Source organism: Lactuca virosa, chromosome 5 (assembly GCF_052849685.1).
Source record: "Lactuca virosa cultivar CGN04683 chromosome 5, Lactuca_virosa_CGN04683_v6, whole genome shotgun sequence".
NCBI classification, from domain to species: Eukaryota; Viridiplantae; Streptophyta; class Magnoliopsida; order Asterales; family Asteraceae; genus Lactuca; species Lactuca virosa.
Window position 1 is genome coordinate 341,946,028 of NC_136430.1, and position 15,837 is coordinate 341,961,864.

General features: G+C 40.5%; 1 non-coding gene across 1 annotated transcript; it reads right to left on the reverse strand.

Moving 5' to 3' along the window:
* Positions 1-513: 513 nt before the first annotated feature.
* Positions 514-620, reverse strand: LOC145117967 (small nucleolar RNA R71). The gene has a single exon (XR_013712958.1). It is a non-coding gene; the product is annotated as a small nucleolar RNA R71 (small nucleolar RNA).
* Positions 621-15,837: the final 15,217 nt, after the last annotated feature.

Here is a 15,837-nt window from a genome sequence, read left to right on the forward strand (position 1 = left end):
TCTTAATTTACGTTTTATTTTTCTCTTCTATTTGATTTACCACGTCGTGGTCATCAAACAATGATTTTTTATTTTTTCTGTTTTAGTTCATTTTTACGTTTTTGTTTCATTTTGTTTCAAAAGACGAGATGGCCAACATTGCGGACATGACTATGGAGGCATACAAGAAGCGAATTCGTGAGGACACCGGTCCGGGCCTTGTGCAACCCAAAATTCCCTCCACTGACAACTTTGAGCTCAAGGGACACATTCTTTCCGCGCTAAAAGATATCCTATTCTACGGAAAAGATCAATGGAGGTACATACAAACATCTCGAAGAAGTCAATGATATCGCCGATTATTTCAATATTCCGAACATTCCATGAGAAACGGTGTTGTTGAGAATGCTTCTGGTTACCTTTAAACGAGCAGCAAAGGGTTGGTTGAAGGCACTTCAACCCAGTGCAATCACAACATGGGCTCAAATGCGTGAAGAGTTCATCCAAAAATTTTGCCCACCATCGAAGGTTTCTAAAATTAAGAAAGCCATAGCCAATTTTGAGCAACAAGTTGGGGAATCGTTGCATGAAGCATGGGAGAGATATAAGGGGTTACTATGAAATTGTCCCCAAAATGATCTTAATGAGCAACAAGAACTATCAATCTTTTATGATGGGGTAAACGTGACAACTAGGCAACTCCTCTATTCTCAAGGACCATTAACAAAGAAAAATCCTGCTACCATTAAAGAGCCAATTAAAGAATTTTCAAAGCATTCAAGAGAGTACCACAACCCTCGACAAGATGGAGCAGAGGAAATCAGACATGGTGCTTCGGAAGACATGGCGATAGTCTTGGTAATGTTAAATAACATGGATCGAAGAATGACAAAAATGGACCAATCCATACACGCAATACGTGTGGGTTGTGAAATTTGCAATGGGACACATTTGACTAAGGATTACCATTTGGACGACAATGGGAATAGAAGAGCTCAAGATTGTTATTCTAGTGGAGACCGATTCGATGAATATTGGAGGAAGCCAAAGAAAGAATGGTTGCCCTATGAAGAGTACAAAAAGCAAAAAGAAGAAAAGTATAGGCAAACCGGACAAGGCTTTTACCAAAAAGAACAACCACCACCTGAAAAGAAGATAGATCTTGAGATAATGATTAATAGGTTCATGGAGGCTTCTGAAAAATGACATGATGCAACTGATGTTACTAATAGAAATCAACAAGATTCCATCAAAAATATTAAGACTCAACTCGGGCAATTGACTACACTAGTTCACGAACGTTTGCCACCTAAAATTCTCGATCACAAGATGAAATCACATGTCATGGCCATATCTACTGAAGAAGATACGATTTATGAGTTCATAGAGGCATTAGAGGAAGACACAAAGCAACCCGAATCAATGCCAAAGCAAAAGAAGATTCATGAAAAAATGGTGTTGAAACACCGTTCTCATGACGTGAGGAACCAACCCTCACGACGTGGGATCCGTCTGGGCAAAAAAAATCTTCTTTTATTAATGCATATCAACCTCCATTACCATTTCCTTCTCGAGATAGAGTGCATCCATTTTAACAAGAACATAAAAAGTTTATGCAACAAGTCAAGGGTATTCCAATTAATACCCCATTTGTTGAATCATTAGTAAAAGTTCCCGAATACGTAAAATTCCTTCAAGATCTACTTGACACTCGCCAACAATTAGAAAAGACATCCAAGGTAGTTCTTAGCGAACAATCTTTAATGGTAATTATGGAAGGAATACCAAATAAATTGGGAGATCCCGGACGCCTTACTCTACCATGTGAGTTTGGAAATAACACGAAGACATTTTCCTTAGCTGATTCTGGAGCTAGTATAAACTTAATGATTTATTCGTTTTATCAGATGCTCAACCTTCCAGAATTGAAGACCACAAGGATGAGAATTCATATGGAACATCGTTTGGTGACTCATCCTCGAGGCATAATTGAAGATATATGAGTAAAAATTGGAAAATTTGTCTTTCTAATAGACTTTGTGGTAATAGACAAGGAAGAGGATGAGGATGTTCCTATTATCCTTGGACGACCGTTATTTAATACCGCGCAAGCCTTGGTAGGTATTTGTGATTCTAAGCTCACCTTGCAAGTGGGAAAAGAAGAGATGACATTCGGAGTTGAGGAAGGATTTAAGAAGTCTAAATTTCAAAATGAAGTGTTCTTTATGGATGAAGACAATGAGCTTGAACAGTTAGAGAAATTAATGGAAGAAGACGTTTAAACAAGAGAAAATCCTAAAGAACAAGTCAAGCCAACTAAACCAAGAGCTTCGATACCAATGATCTTCTAAGTGGTTGCGTTGACTACACCCAAGGTTCAAGTGGAAGAAGAAAGTGATCCGGGTGATGAAGGGAAGATAAAAGATGAAGATATGAGTGAAGGAGAAACCAAGGAAAAAAAGATATAGAAGTTGACAAGATGGAAGTGGAAACCAACGGACAAGATAGGGGAGACGGAAGCATACGAAGCAAAAGCAAAGAAACAAAATGCAAACTCGAAGAAAGCGCCACCACAAGGAAGAAGGAGAATTCGAAAAAGGCATATAAAAGGAGAGTCCAAGCCTACAAAAAGAAGTGGAAGGAGAAAAAGGTGAAGAGGGAGCTCCGACTCCTAACTAGCACAACGTAGAGTGGGAAGGAGTCCGGCTCACGACTCCAATAAAAAGAAGCGATTCTCGGGAGGCAACCCGATGTTTTTAGAGTTTGCATTTTCTTTTCTTTTTTATTTAGTTTTTGTTTTAGTTTTTATTTTAGATTAACCGAATGATCATGTGTCTCTCTACTCTTTTGATCTTATTTTGTATTGTTGAAAGAGGTAAAATAGTGAAGGAGCTTAATTGTGAATAGTCGGGAGAATTTAGAAGACTAGAACATAGAAGTCACACTTTTGAATAAGTGTGGGGTACATAACGGGAAGAATTTTGAAGAAAAACATTATGTGAAGATACCATGAGGTGGTGATCATTACCACGTCCTGACAATTCAGATTTTTGCAATCAAACGAGTTCTGACTAATCACCACGTCGTGTCCCTCAATTACTACGACGTGGTATTTCTTATTTTCGCGACCAGATTTTTTTACTAACGACACAACGACGTGGCATCACTTTCCCATGTCGTGGTCGGGTTTCAGTGAAATATTTTGAAGTTTTTGGCACCACACTTTTTGAAGATGCTATTCTCTGGTTCACATTTTTTCGACACATTTACAAGTAGCTGCATAGGTCCAGTTTCTAGTAACATTTTCGAGATGTCCAAGCTTTCCTACCAACAATCAGAGATCAACCTCGCAACTTCTATCCAAGGGCGTTTGTTTTTTTTCTCCCTCTTTACTTTTATGTTTTGCATAGTATGCAATGGGGACATTGCATAAAATACGTGTGGGGTAGGGGGTTGATTACATTAGAGTACAAGCATTTGATTTTTACAAAAATTGCATTATCATAAAAAAATGCTAGTTTTTAGAATATGCATTCACATAAACTTGAAATAATAGTTTAATTTAGGAAAATCTGGGCAATTAATTTTTATTGCCAGTATTGTGTGTGATGATACTATGAGAGCCCAAATGTTTACTTGAGCCAACACATGTTATAGTGTATTTGTGGCTTCCCATTCTTAGTGAAAAGTCATGAGAAATGAAAGATAATCTACTAGTTTGTACGATTGTTGTGATATGTTGGAGACAGTAGAGCTGAGATTGCCGGTGGGTTTGGTGTAGCTGACCTCTCCTGATATCACAGTACAAAAACGGAAAATAGATCGTTAGTCGATGTCCGGGAGGGGTTCTTGGGACGAAGCTCCGACGATCTAGTTAGTGTTTTTTCTTAGAGAAGAGAAAGAATATTCACCGAAAAGAGAGTCCCCCCCTTCACGAGGAAGAAGGATCATTTTATACCTGGTTCCAGAGGCTTGTGGACCTCAACTAATTCTGTTGGTCATTCCTTCGTAGGGCGTGACGTGGCGGACTCCTATTGGAAGATCCTTCGTCACGTCCTTTTTGCATTTTCTCCTCATTGGCTAGAGGAGGATCTTTCAGCTATTACGGAGATCGTGGCTATCGTCTGTCGTGCACGTGGGATGCCTTGAATGGTCCCACGCTCGTCAGGATGTTATCCCTGGGTGAGGAGATTATAGCGCTGCTCTGCACCATAACTGTCACACTTATGCCTTTCGCGTTGGCGAAGGCCCGACTTTGGCCTCGGACTTGGCCCGACTGAATTCAGCTCAGGCCAAGGCCGGTACTAGTTTTGACGTTCCCTCTGAAGGGTACGTTAAGAAGTCCCTTAGGCTTGTAGGCGTTTACGTTGGCTAGATAGCATCGACGTTCGAGCCTATTTCTCAACACATGTACGCTTGGGATTATTCCTAACTTGGAACGGGTTTTTGACAGTTCCGTCATCGTACGTCAGCCCCGAGAGAAGGGGGACGGTTCGTGCTGCCAGTTCTGTCTTTAAAGTTCCCCCCTTCCAAGATTTTTCACCCTTATCGTCTATCTCTGCTTCCTCTGTCTCATTTTGGGTATTCTGCGAGTTTTCCTTCTCGATCATTCGTTTGTCCTAGGCAATGGATCGTCATGGTAGACTCCCTACTGTGGAAGAATTCCAGCTTCTGTAGGATTGTTTCGGTTTCTTACCGGAGCATGGGGTAATGATTCCGGCAAAGGAGGTACCAATCCATGGCTGCCCTCAAGGGAAGGTAGGAGTTCCGATCCCTTTATTTGAAGCGGGGTTGCACTTGCCGACATCTTATTTCTTCAACATGATCGTGGACCACTATGGCTTCTCCGTCAACGAGTTGACTCCGAGCGCCTTCAATAAAATCGTCGGTTTGAACTGATTTGTCGATCTTTGGGTTGTATCCCTACCTTCTGGGTTTTTAGTTACTTGTAACACCCCGATTTTTTTCAGCCTTGGGAAGAAGATTCTTGGAAAAGGGAGCTTGAAGATCAAGTAGCTAGCAACAAGGAGCTTGTGTGGACCTGAAATCTACCTCAGATAGCACCATTTGAAGGTGGTGGAGTTCGTGTTGGTGATCCAGGAGTTGAGCTTTCTAGTTTCAGACGACAGTTGCGAGGTGAGTTATCCTCACTATAATAAGGGGACTAAGGCACCAAGGCCGGCCCATTGGATATGTTATCCTAACAGTGTTAGATGTTGAGTATGAGTTAGTGTTGCATGCTAGTGATTATGCCAGTTAGGTAGACCTGTAGGACTACCTGTGATGTTATATGATTATTGCATGCTCAATGGTTATGTTGTATGTTATATGTTATGTGGGATGGGTTGAGGTTGTACTACTCCGTCCGGTAGCTGACAAACCCTAGGAGCATTCCAGTTACGGGCTAAGGGAGACTCGTATTTTGGGCTCGATGGCAAGCCAGATGTGAGCTGTGGGCCCGTAAGGCAATCCAGACTCACACTGTGGGCCCAGGGGTAATCCAGTCTGTAAGGCTGTGGACCCATTACATGCTGTTCGGTATGTTATGATATGTTATTGCCGACATGATTATGTGGACTGTATGTGTATCGGTATTTTGGGGGAACTCACTAAGCTCTCGGGCTTACAGTTTCAGTTTATTGTTTCAGGTATATCAAGGGATCGCGGCAAGGCCAATGCGTGATCGTACAGCTCCTCATGTTTTGTTTATGTTTCTGGGAAAACTCTGATATTCTACATTTTGAAAACAAAGTTGTAATGATTTTTAATGGTTCGAAATGTTTTCAAAATTTTAAATCGGCTTAAAATTTTGGGTGTTACAAGTTGGTATCAGAGCCTTGGTTTGAGTGAATTGGAGGGACACTCGTGTAACTCCAGTCTCAAATCGAGGAAAGGATTTTCAAAATAAGTAAAGGAGGATGCAGGGTGTACGATCCGCCGAAGCCAGTAAGGAGACCCCAAAATACCATACAGTTATTTGATTACGTGATATGTTAGAACAACATGCTAGTACTAGGCTAGGGATCTTCAGGAATTGCATGATAGAATTGTCTGATTACATGATGCCTGTTAGCCTAGGGTTTCCTTTATATGAGATTGACATCATTACTGTAGTTGCTTAGTGTATGCATCACGGTTATACACAATTAAGATCTTATAGCTTGAGAATGTTTGATTTGGCCTTATGTTCAGTTCTTGTTTGATTGGGAGCTTAGGGTAGGATTGGATATTCGAAAGTCTATCGGGTCCAACGTTATGTATGGCTAGCATACACTAGCGCTGCAGGGTTGGTGGAAGTTTCATGGATGGGTGGGTTGAGTGAGGCCGGGAGGCCACTTATGAGATATTTAGCATTCCTCTAGGAGTGAGGATTGAGCGCTCGCCATGTTGTGTATTCAGTTAGGGCATTGTGACGATGCTTGAGACAAATATGGGTAGGTGTGGAAGGTAGTATGGGCCCGTACTACTGAAAGCACAGGTCCCATACGCGTGTCAAGTAAGTCATAATCCCTAGGGTTAGTAGGGAGTTGGCTCCCAGTTATTTATATGGATTATCTGATATCTTGTGGTATGTTTGAGAATGGTGATGACGAGGCGCTTTGTGGCTGGATCCGGTTCGGGATCAGGATCAGGGGACAGAGGCCAGGAGGGGCCGACAGCACCTGAGCCGGTGGTGTAGATGGGTACAGAGGAGTTGGATGCCAGGATTCGAGAGATCCTGCATGATAAGGTTGCTGCTGCATTCCAGGCTCAGTTACCGGAGATGTTCGGGTCGATTAAGACCGCCATGGTGGAGTATTTTGATGAGCGCTACGCAACCCTTGCAGAGACAGCTGCCGCAGCAGCTGCAACAACTGTATCAGCGGCAGGGGGAGGAGTTGGTAGGGGTTTTCAGTACAGGGGCTTCGATAACACGAAGCCCCCTACTTTTGATGGGACGCAGGATCCCATCAAGTCTATGAGATGGATTTCCGATGTGGAGGGGTGTTTCTTCACCTGCTCGTGTCCTATTGACTAGAAGGTCAGGTGTGCTCTGAACCTATTTAGGTCCGGGGCCAAGGACTGGTGCAGATTTGCGACTGGGTCATACACTGACGATCAGAGAGCTGCTGTTACTTGGGAGCAGTTCAGGGACATGTTCCGCGCTCGTTACATTCCGCGGGTCGAGCGGAAACGTTTGGCACAGGAGTTTTTGAGTTTGAGACAGGATGGGGAGTCGGTGACAGAGATCACCCGTATGTTCACTGAGAGGGCGATGTTTTGCCCGGAGTTTGCTTTAGAGCAGGCTCAGATGACCCGTTATCTGAGCATGCTCAAGACGGATATTCGTCAGTTTGTGTCTACCCAGCGATGTGATACTCTTCTAGAGTTGCAGGAGGCCGCCAGGCGGCGTGAGTTGGAGATTGATTTGCAGTTGAGAGAGTAGCGGCAGGCCCCGTCACAGTCTCAGCCGGCGCCGAAGCGGTCTAAGACTGCTGATACTAGGACCGGGGGTCAGCAGAGTCATACTTGTGGGAAGTATGGCAAGGGTCATTCTGGTATGTGTCGAGCTGGTAGTGGGTCCCACAGATGTGGCAAGGAGGGGCATTACGCGAAGGACTGTCGCCAGGCGGTCCCAATTCAGGGTATGAGGTTATGTTATCACTGCGATCAGGTTGGCCACGTTAAGGCCAACTGTCCGTTGCTAGCCGCCAAGCCGGCGCAGGCTCCAGCGCCGACTACTTTGAGGATCACGGATGGGAGACCAGTCAGGGTAGAGCCTCCAAAGGCTCATGGTCGTGCTTTCCAGCTTACAGCGGAGGAGGCCAGGGCAGCACCTGATGTGGTTGCTGGTACGTTCCTAGTGAACTCCTTACCTGCACTGGTTTTATTTGACTCAGGGGCGAGTCGGTCTTTTGTATCTCAGACATTTAGTAGGGAGTTCAGAGTGCCAGTGGGCGAGCTAGAGTGTCCGTTGTGAGTTTCTATCGCCAACGAACACAGGGTTTCTGCTTCTTTGATCTACCGAGAGTGCGAGATGGAGATATTCGGGGTACCTTTTCCGATTGACTTGATTCCGATCCCCATGGGGGATGTGTGCATGATTGTGGGAATGGACTGGCTCAGTCGTTTCGGTGCCATGATTGACTGTGAGGGTCAGCGGGTAGTGGTTCGAACCCCAAGTGGGGGAGAGTTGATTGTATATGGCGAGGGCACCAGAGTGGGATCGGGATTTTGTTCAGCCGCTAGGGCTCGGCAGTATATTCAGCACGGGGGTGCAGGTTATTTAGCGTATGTATTGGATACTTGAGCCAGGGATCAGATTTCGGTTTCCAATGTTCCGGTGGTCAGGGAATTTTGGTCGATCCGGCCAAAATCGAGGCGGTTATGCAGTGGGAGGTTCCGAAATCTCCCTCAGAGATCAGAAGCTTTTTGGGACTGGCAGGGTACTACCGGAGATTCATACATGACTTCTCTAAGATTGCGAGGCCCCAGTCTTGACACTCCCGGAGGGAGTAGAGGATTTTGTAGTATTCTGTGATGCATCCATCACAGGTTTAGGGGCGGTCCTCATGCAGAGAGGGCGAGTGATAGCTTATGCGTCGCGGCAGTTGAAGCCGCATGAGACGAGATACCCTACGCATGACTTGGAGCTGGGGGCAGTGGTGTTCGCCCTCAACATATGGAGACATTACCTTTATGGGGTCCGTTGTACCATTTACACGGATCACAAGAGCTTGAGACATATCATGGATCAGCCGAACCTGAACATGAGGCAGCGCAGGTGGCTGAATGTAGTCAAGGACTACGATTGTGAGATCCTTTACCACCCTGGTAAAGCGAATGTGGTTACAGATGCTTTGAGTCGCAAGTCAGTTGGGTCTTCCACCCCCGCGGTATGTATGAGGATAACGGTGGATTCTTCGCTTGTGAGTTTGATCAGAGATGCCCAGGTAGAGGGCATGCGACCGGAGAATTGGAAGCTGGAGAGGATCAAGGGTGAGAATACCCGGTTCGTGTAGGATACTCGTGTTGGGTTTTGAGCATTCTAACACTTCCTAAGTGTACATGCAACCCTAATAAACCTTGGATCTATGTTTGTCTAAGGTACATGCAAAATATTATTTTCCAAGGTTTATAACCTATCTAGCATGGCATGGGGTACTTTTAAACATAAAAGAACTAGATGAATTACATACCTTTTGTTGATTGTTGATTCCTTGGAGTTTGAGAGCCAAGCACCAATAATGTGAATGCCTCAAATGGAAATCACAAATCACCACAAACTTGGAAAATGTATGAGAGAGTATACTAACTCTTAGATTTCAGCCACCACTATTACACACACACTAGGGTGTTTTTCATGCAACATAAGCTTGTTTATATAGTGTGCATGGTTAGGGTGAAACCCTAATAACCCATGTCTTTTCCTCTTCCAAGGATCCATGGGTTAAAAGCTCCATGGATCATCCATGGACTTCCATATAAGCTTAGCCCATTAACAAATGAGTATTAGCCCACACCATATAAATATAATAGCCCATGATTTAATTAGTCTTCCTTTAAATCACTAAATCAATTCATAATTAATTCAAGATTAAAACTAATTAAATAACATGACTTTATATTAATATATTATAACTTATAATATATTAATAAATCGTAAGTATACAATTCTCATAAAATTATCCATAAACAGTTTGGGTGAAGTGCAACCCAAATGGACCATGCCGGGTCGGGTCAAGTATATACCAAATAAGTTATGGACTTAGACACCTTATCCAACAGTCTTCCACTTGGATAAGTCTAATAACTGTATTTGCGTATGTTACTTCAGGAACCAACCAGCAATCGTAGCTCTCGAAAACTCTGTTGAACTATGAAGCGCCATTTTAGATAAGTGATCATATAATCCTCTGTTCTCATGATATCAGTCGGACAAATACATGGAACAACGTCGTACTTATTGTCCAGCAGTTTGTTTCCCGATTTCCGATTTGTTTGACAAAGAACTAAATTGAACACATCAATTAGGTTCTGACCGGGCCCGGTACATAGGTCAAAACAAAATCATCGAGGGGCCCAGATATCGCTTCTATTTCTAGAAGGAACAAATAAACTTCGACTCATATGCTTGTTCTACTACTTGTTGAATTGTACACAAAGGCACGTTTTATAACATCAAGTTACTGATGCGTTTACGTGCAATCAATGCACAACCAATTCATAGGTAACAACTCATATCTCTAGGTTTGAAGACTTATATGATATTATCGTCTCACGATCACTCGAGATAGATTCCATGAAGTGATACAAGTGAGCGTGGGTTTATTCCAATACTCATAACTTATGAGCACTCATGAATGTTGTAGCAACCATTGCTATGACTAAACACATTTAGCCATCTACAAACTCGATTCATGACAGTCTTAATTCATACCTACTTCCAACATATGAACGACTGTGGAGTGTTTAAATAACTTAGTCATTCGGAAAGAATAACCTAGCTATTCTGGAAGTCAAAACATGCAAAGTGAAACACAATAATAATCGAATCCAATATGGTCTCAGAACCCTTTTGAATATAAATAAAACCACCTTTTATTTATCACCATATTGATTACACATTATTCATTGTATAATGTTTCAAATAATCAACTTAATACTTGAATAAAAACAACAGTTGTCCCATGCTCCTAGCATGTACACTTTGTTTTTCTAAACAATAGTTATGCCATACTCCAAGTATGCACACTATGTTTGTGTATGATCTTTACTTTGTGAAATAGATCAATTGAACATAATTCCAATGATGCTCATTTCACAATCCCAAATCCTTATTGTAAATGTAAAAATTCCTAATTCCTACCATTTACCAAAAAAACTGTTAGATTTTAAACTTTTATGCAATGTTCCTCTTGTAATGATTATGCACAAAGTCACAAAACTTGTCAACAGTCATTACAGAGTATTCCAAAGGAGATCAACTCTATGGAAACAAGGTCTCATATTCAAAGTACATTGCTTTGAACATCCTTCTTGCACTAAGGTTTTCTAATCTTACACAGATTGAATAACTTCCACCTATGGAGAAATTTCCATAGTCCCATTTTGACTATCACTTCCGAACAAGAGTTACCTCTTTTCAGAATATGTCAATATGGTCCTTTCCAACAATTTATATCCTACTTCCAACTGTCCCCGAGCAACCAATCTTTGGAGAACCTTAGATTGTCCTCGACAATTGCTTAATCACTTTAGTCATATCCAATTCTAGACTTTTCCCTTCTTAATGCCCTAAGCATTTGGAAAATTTAGAAAGGATGAATATTATAGCACATGTGACCGATCCTATACCCGAAGCATATGGGACACGATACACGATGTCTCACATAAAGACCTGATACTGGATCAGTCTTTTGCTACAATATTTTTTTTTATTTTCCATGTTTTCAAAAATCGACTATGAAGAGGGATGTCGTGATCATAATCGAATTTGAGAACGCAATATATATAGAATTTCCTTATGTTGAACCATTCTAACATAAAATTCATATATATATATATCCTTGACTAAAGATGATTAAAAACTCAATCTAAGCTTTTAGAATTGAAATGAAGTATAATTTCCTCTCCCTTAATTATAGCAAAACAACTTTTTCAACCCCTACAACTTTACGAATTGAAACTTTTGTTTTTCTATAATTAACATTGCTAACTTGCAACACTAAACATAATAATCATGCTCCCACTAACATGATGATTATCAGCATAACACTTATGCTCCCACTAGCTATGACATATTTCCATAAATCAGCTGGACTTCTGAAATTTAGATTCGTACACCCTTTCTTAGATAGCTCACATGTGTGTCTAAACAATTTCCAGAACTATGAAAAGGGATGCCGTAATCATAGTCTTAATTGTTTAGACCTTTGCCATTTCTCACAAGTCCATGTTAGTGTGCCGGTTAACCACACACGCTCCACTAACGACTTTGAGAATGCAAACATCACAATTGCTATCTACTTAAAATCTTCTTAGTGAAAGCATTTCCTCACCATCATTTTCATGAATCGGAGAGAAACCTTATGACACTTAGATTTTATAGTGTATGAGTTTCTATCCATGTGAATTTGTCAAAACCATAATCACAAGACAAGGTTAGTGACAAATTACCCTTACATGGATTGAACTTGTTTAATCTTAATTTCTTGTCACCTGGTAGCACAAGGCCCACCAATGCTTCCAAGCTATTATGCACACAGTTTAGAACTAACAAAACTCATATGCATAGTCAACTTAATAGGAACAGACACATAAACAAGAATTATGTCAACTTAATAGGTTGCAAACCTTAAGTCGTGTGCTAGTGATAAAACTCAGGTTTTACTCTTGATATCTTGAAATCCTTTCAGGATCTTAAAGACTCCCACTGTCCTCTTGACATATAAGTTTCCCTAGTCAAGGACCATTCCTTGACAAAACAAATATTCAAGGAATAGTGCGGACTCTTATCAAGATAAACACTTCACACAATTGGTCTTAGTTGGTCTTTGTCTTATCCAAGACATCACAACTTACCAATTTCAAATGTACAGGAGTAGAAAACATTTTACACTACATTTGATAAGTGTTTTAAACCTTACTTTATGTCACTCAATGTTACAATCTTGGAGTATGACTCTAAGAGTTGTTTTGGAACGAAGTATGATCCATCTTCTTGATTTTAACCATTCCAACAATTCATGACCCCTCATCTTAGTCGTAACAATGCACTAAGATGTCCTTAGAGTATGAATTTGTGATATGGTTTTATAATCATTAAGATGATCATAAAAACATGTATGATCCATCTTCTTGATTTTAACCATTCCAACAATTCATGACCCCTCATCTTAGTCATAACAATGCACTAAGATGTCCTTAGAGTATGAATTTGTGATATGGTTTCATAATCATTAAGATGATCATAAAAACATGATACTAAAGTACTCTCCCATATTTTCAAATTTAAGAAACTTTTATCTTTCTGCCAAATTTGATTCATCTCATCCGTTCTGCCATACATTGAAACTTTTCCAATGTTACAGAATTATACTTAACCTTATAAGTAAATCATGACGAATTGATCTTTGTGGTGGACCTTGACCAGCACACACCCAGTGTGCCTAACTCCTTAGTCCTTCAATTGGCTCACATATGCATGTGATCAATGAATTAGTCTCAATTTTACAAAGATGATAATTCTCATTCATCATACAATACAACTTGTATGATTCCAAGTTTCTGTCTAACTGAAGCTTGGGTGATGAGAACCTTTCCTCATTTGGTAAATTCAGACACTACCACAAATGAGAGAATCAAACTCATATTTCCATTATTGCTAGAAACATACATACATCAATTTTCCATAAATGCCATTGTAAGGGGATATAATATAAAATAAACTAAACAAAACTTTTATTTCTTTATAAAATGCGGAAAAATATTCCTTACAATGCATCTTCAAATGAAAACTATGATATTACATATTTCCTAGCAATCTATCATAACTTTTAAGTAGTAGCTCAAAAATCCGATCCTCGAACCATGCGATAGAAATCCATCTTCGTGATCAGATTCAGCACACTCTTATTTTAACCTTCCTTTTGCTCGATCCTGCTAAACATCAAGATGCAACCTAGTCACATCATGTAATAAGAATCAACAATTAGGAATTTTAACAAAGTTAGATAGTGGACTTACCTGTAGCCGAGTCAAACATTTTGTCTCTACTTGCTTTCAAACATTTCAGGTATTCAGGGCAGCTTCGCTTCCAATGTCCCTTCTCATGACAATAAAACATATAGACTCTTTGGGAATGGTACACGAGACAATCACAGACTTAGCCTTTCCCTTTACCTTTTGGTCAACCGGGTTGACCAAGGCCGATCCCTTTCCATTGGGAAGAGAAAGCTTTTCTGGACTTCCAATGTTACCATTGTCCATGTCCATGGAAGTTTGAGAATTAGACCTTCCATCAATATTTGCTTGACCATTGCGCCAAATCATTGCTGATTCAGCAGCAACAAGCAAATAAGAAAGATCTATTAGGGTTATGTCAGGATCTGTCATATGGTAGTCTTTAATAAACTCACCATACGACTCAGGAAGTGACTGAAGAACCCAGTCAACAGCGAACTTCCTTGAAATAACAGCACCCAACATTCTCAACCTGTCAATGTGTGACTTCATTCCTAAGACATGAGTGCACACAGGTCTTCCATCTTTATGTTTCGTTTCTAGTAGAGCTTGAGTGACCTTGAACCTTTCAAGTCTTCGGGCTTGTGGGTCAGGGAGAATAAATGGAGGAGGTGGAGGGAGTGAAGCATGATGTTGAGGGACATCATCTTCAAGAGGAAAGCTTGTTCCAAGCGATTTGGGAAGATCATAGTTGTCTGAACCAGACATCTACAATGGGAGAAAATAAAGTTAGTTGATTCAAGTCCTTAATATAACACCCAATATGAAATATTAAGGCTAGGACCCAACACAATATTTTATAACTTGGAAGAGGGATGCCGTAATCCAAGCTATAAAATATTTGATGGTAGGCGAATGACGATTCACCAATTTCCACCATGAAAAATGAAATAATTTATTAGGTTTTAATTGGATTTGAAACTCCTAGATCTTTTGAGATTCATTGAACTTTTCAATGGCATGTTTCAATCTCGATTGTGCCCTCTCAAGTTTTGTGACTGGGATGCTGAGGATCACAAAACAAGGTGTGAATAACCATGCAAACTCACTAGGTACCCTTAATATTATCACCTAATCGATGTGCCGGTTAACCACACACGCTCCATCGATCTATGATAAACATTAATTCACCCTTCGTGATCCTTACTAGTCCAAGTTAGTGTGCCGGTTAACCACACACGCTCCACCAACGACTTGGTAAGGTACAAAGTGTGAATTTCATGGGTTAGCACCATGTTCACATTTTTCCTAAAGTAACTAAGATTGGGAATTAATAAAAGGTTTAGTTACTTTATAATATTCATTATACTTTTAATGAGAATTTAAAGTCATTGTCCTACCCGTTCGGCTAACGACCCTCCACCGATCAAGGAAGCGGTGGGTGAGAATGGACACCCATTAAGCTGCCATTTTATAGGCAACAACCTTATACCCCCCTTATAGACCGGCTTCGTGAATGAGGCCTACTAACGGTATAACGACTTATTCTTATACATATATATAATAATTAACCATTAATGTTATAAATAGTATAAGTGTTGAATTTTAACTATTAAAACTCTAAGGGTTGGAATTAAAGTTTATTAAGGTGTGTGAAACTTTACAAATTCCAAAACTTGAGGGCAAGTTTTGTAACTATCCAAAACTTTTCATTTCATAACTTATGAATTAAAGGTTCATAAAAATGAAGACTCTTCATTTTTATGTAACTTATGTGTTTAAATGTGTGTTTAAAAGAAGTGACCTTTGGATATCCATAACTTGAGGACAAATTATGGACTCCATTAAAACACATAAATGATCAAGAATTAATCCTAAACAATTCAGCAAATAATTCCTATCATCTTCTAAATTCATAAGAACATGAACATGATCATCAAAGTTTCAAGAATTATATGAACACATACAAAGCATGAAATTTTGATATAAGCTATTGTAAATGGATTAGAACAACCATTACACCAACTAAAACAAGTTTTAAAACACCAAAACAGTTTAGGGTAATGTTTCTAGTCCATTTCCAGCAGCAAAAGTCGAAAATCTGCATTCTGAGGCTCCTACTCGCCGAGTGCACGAACCTACTCGGCGAGTAGGATGAGTTTAGTCATGGACTCGGCGAGTCCCCCCATGGAC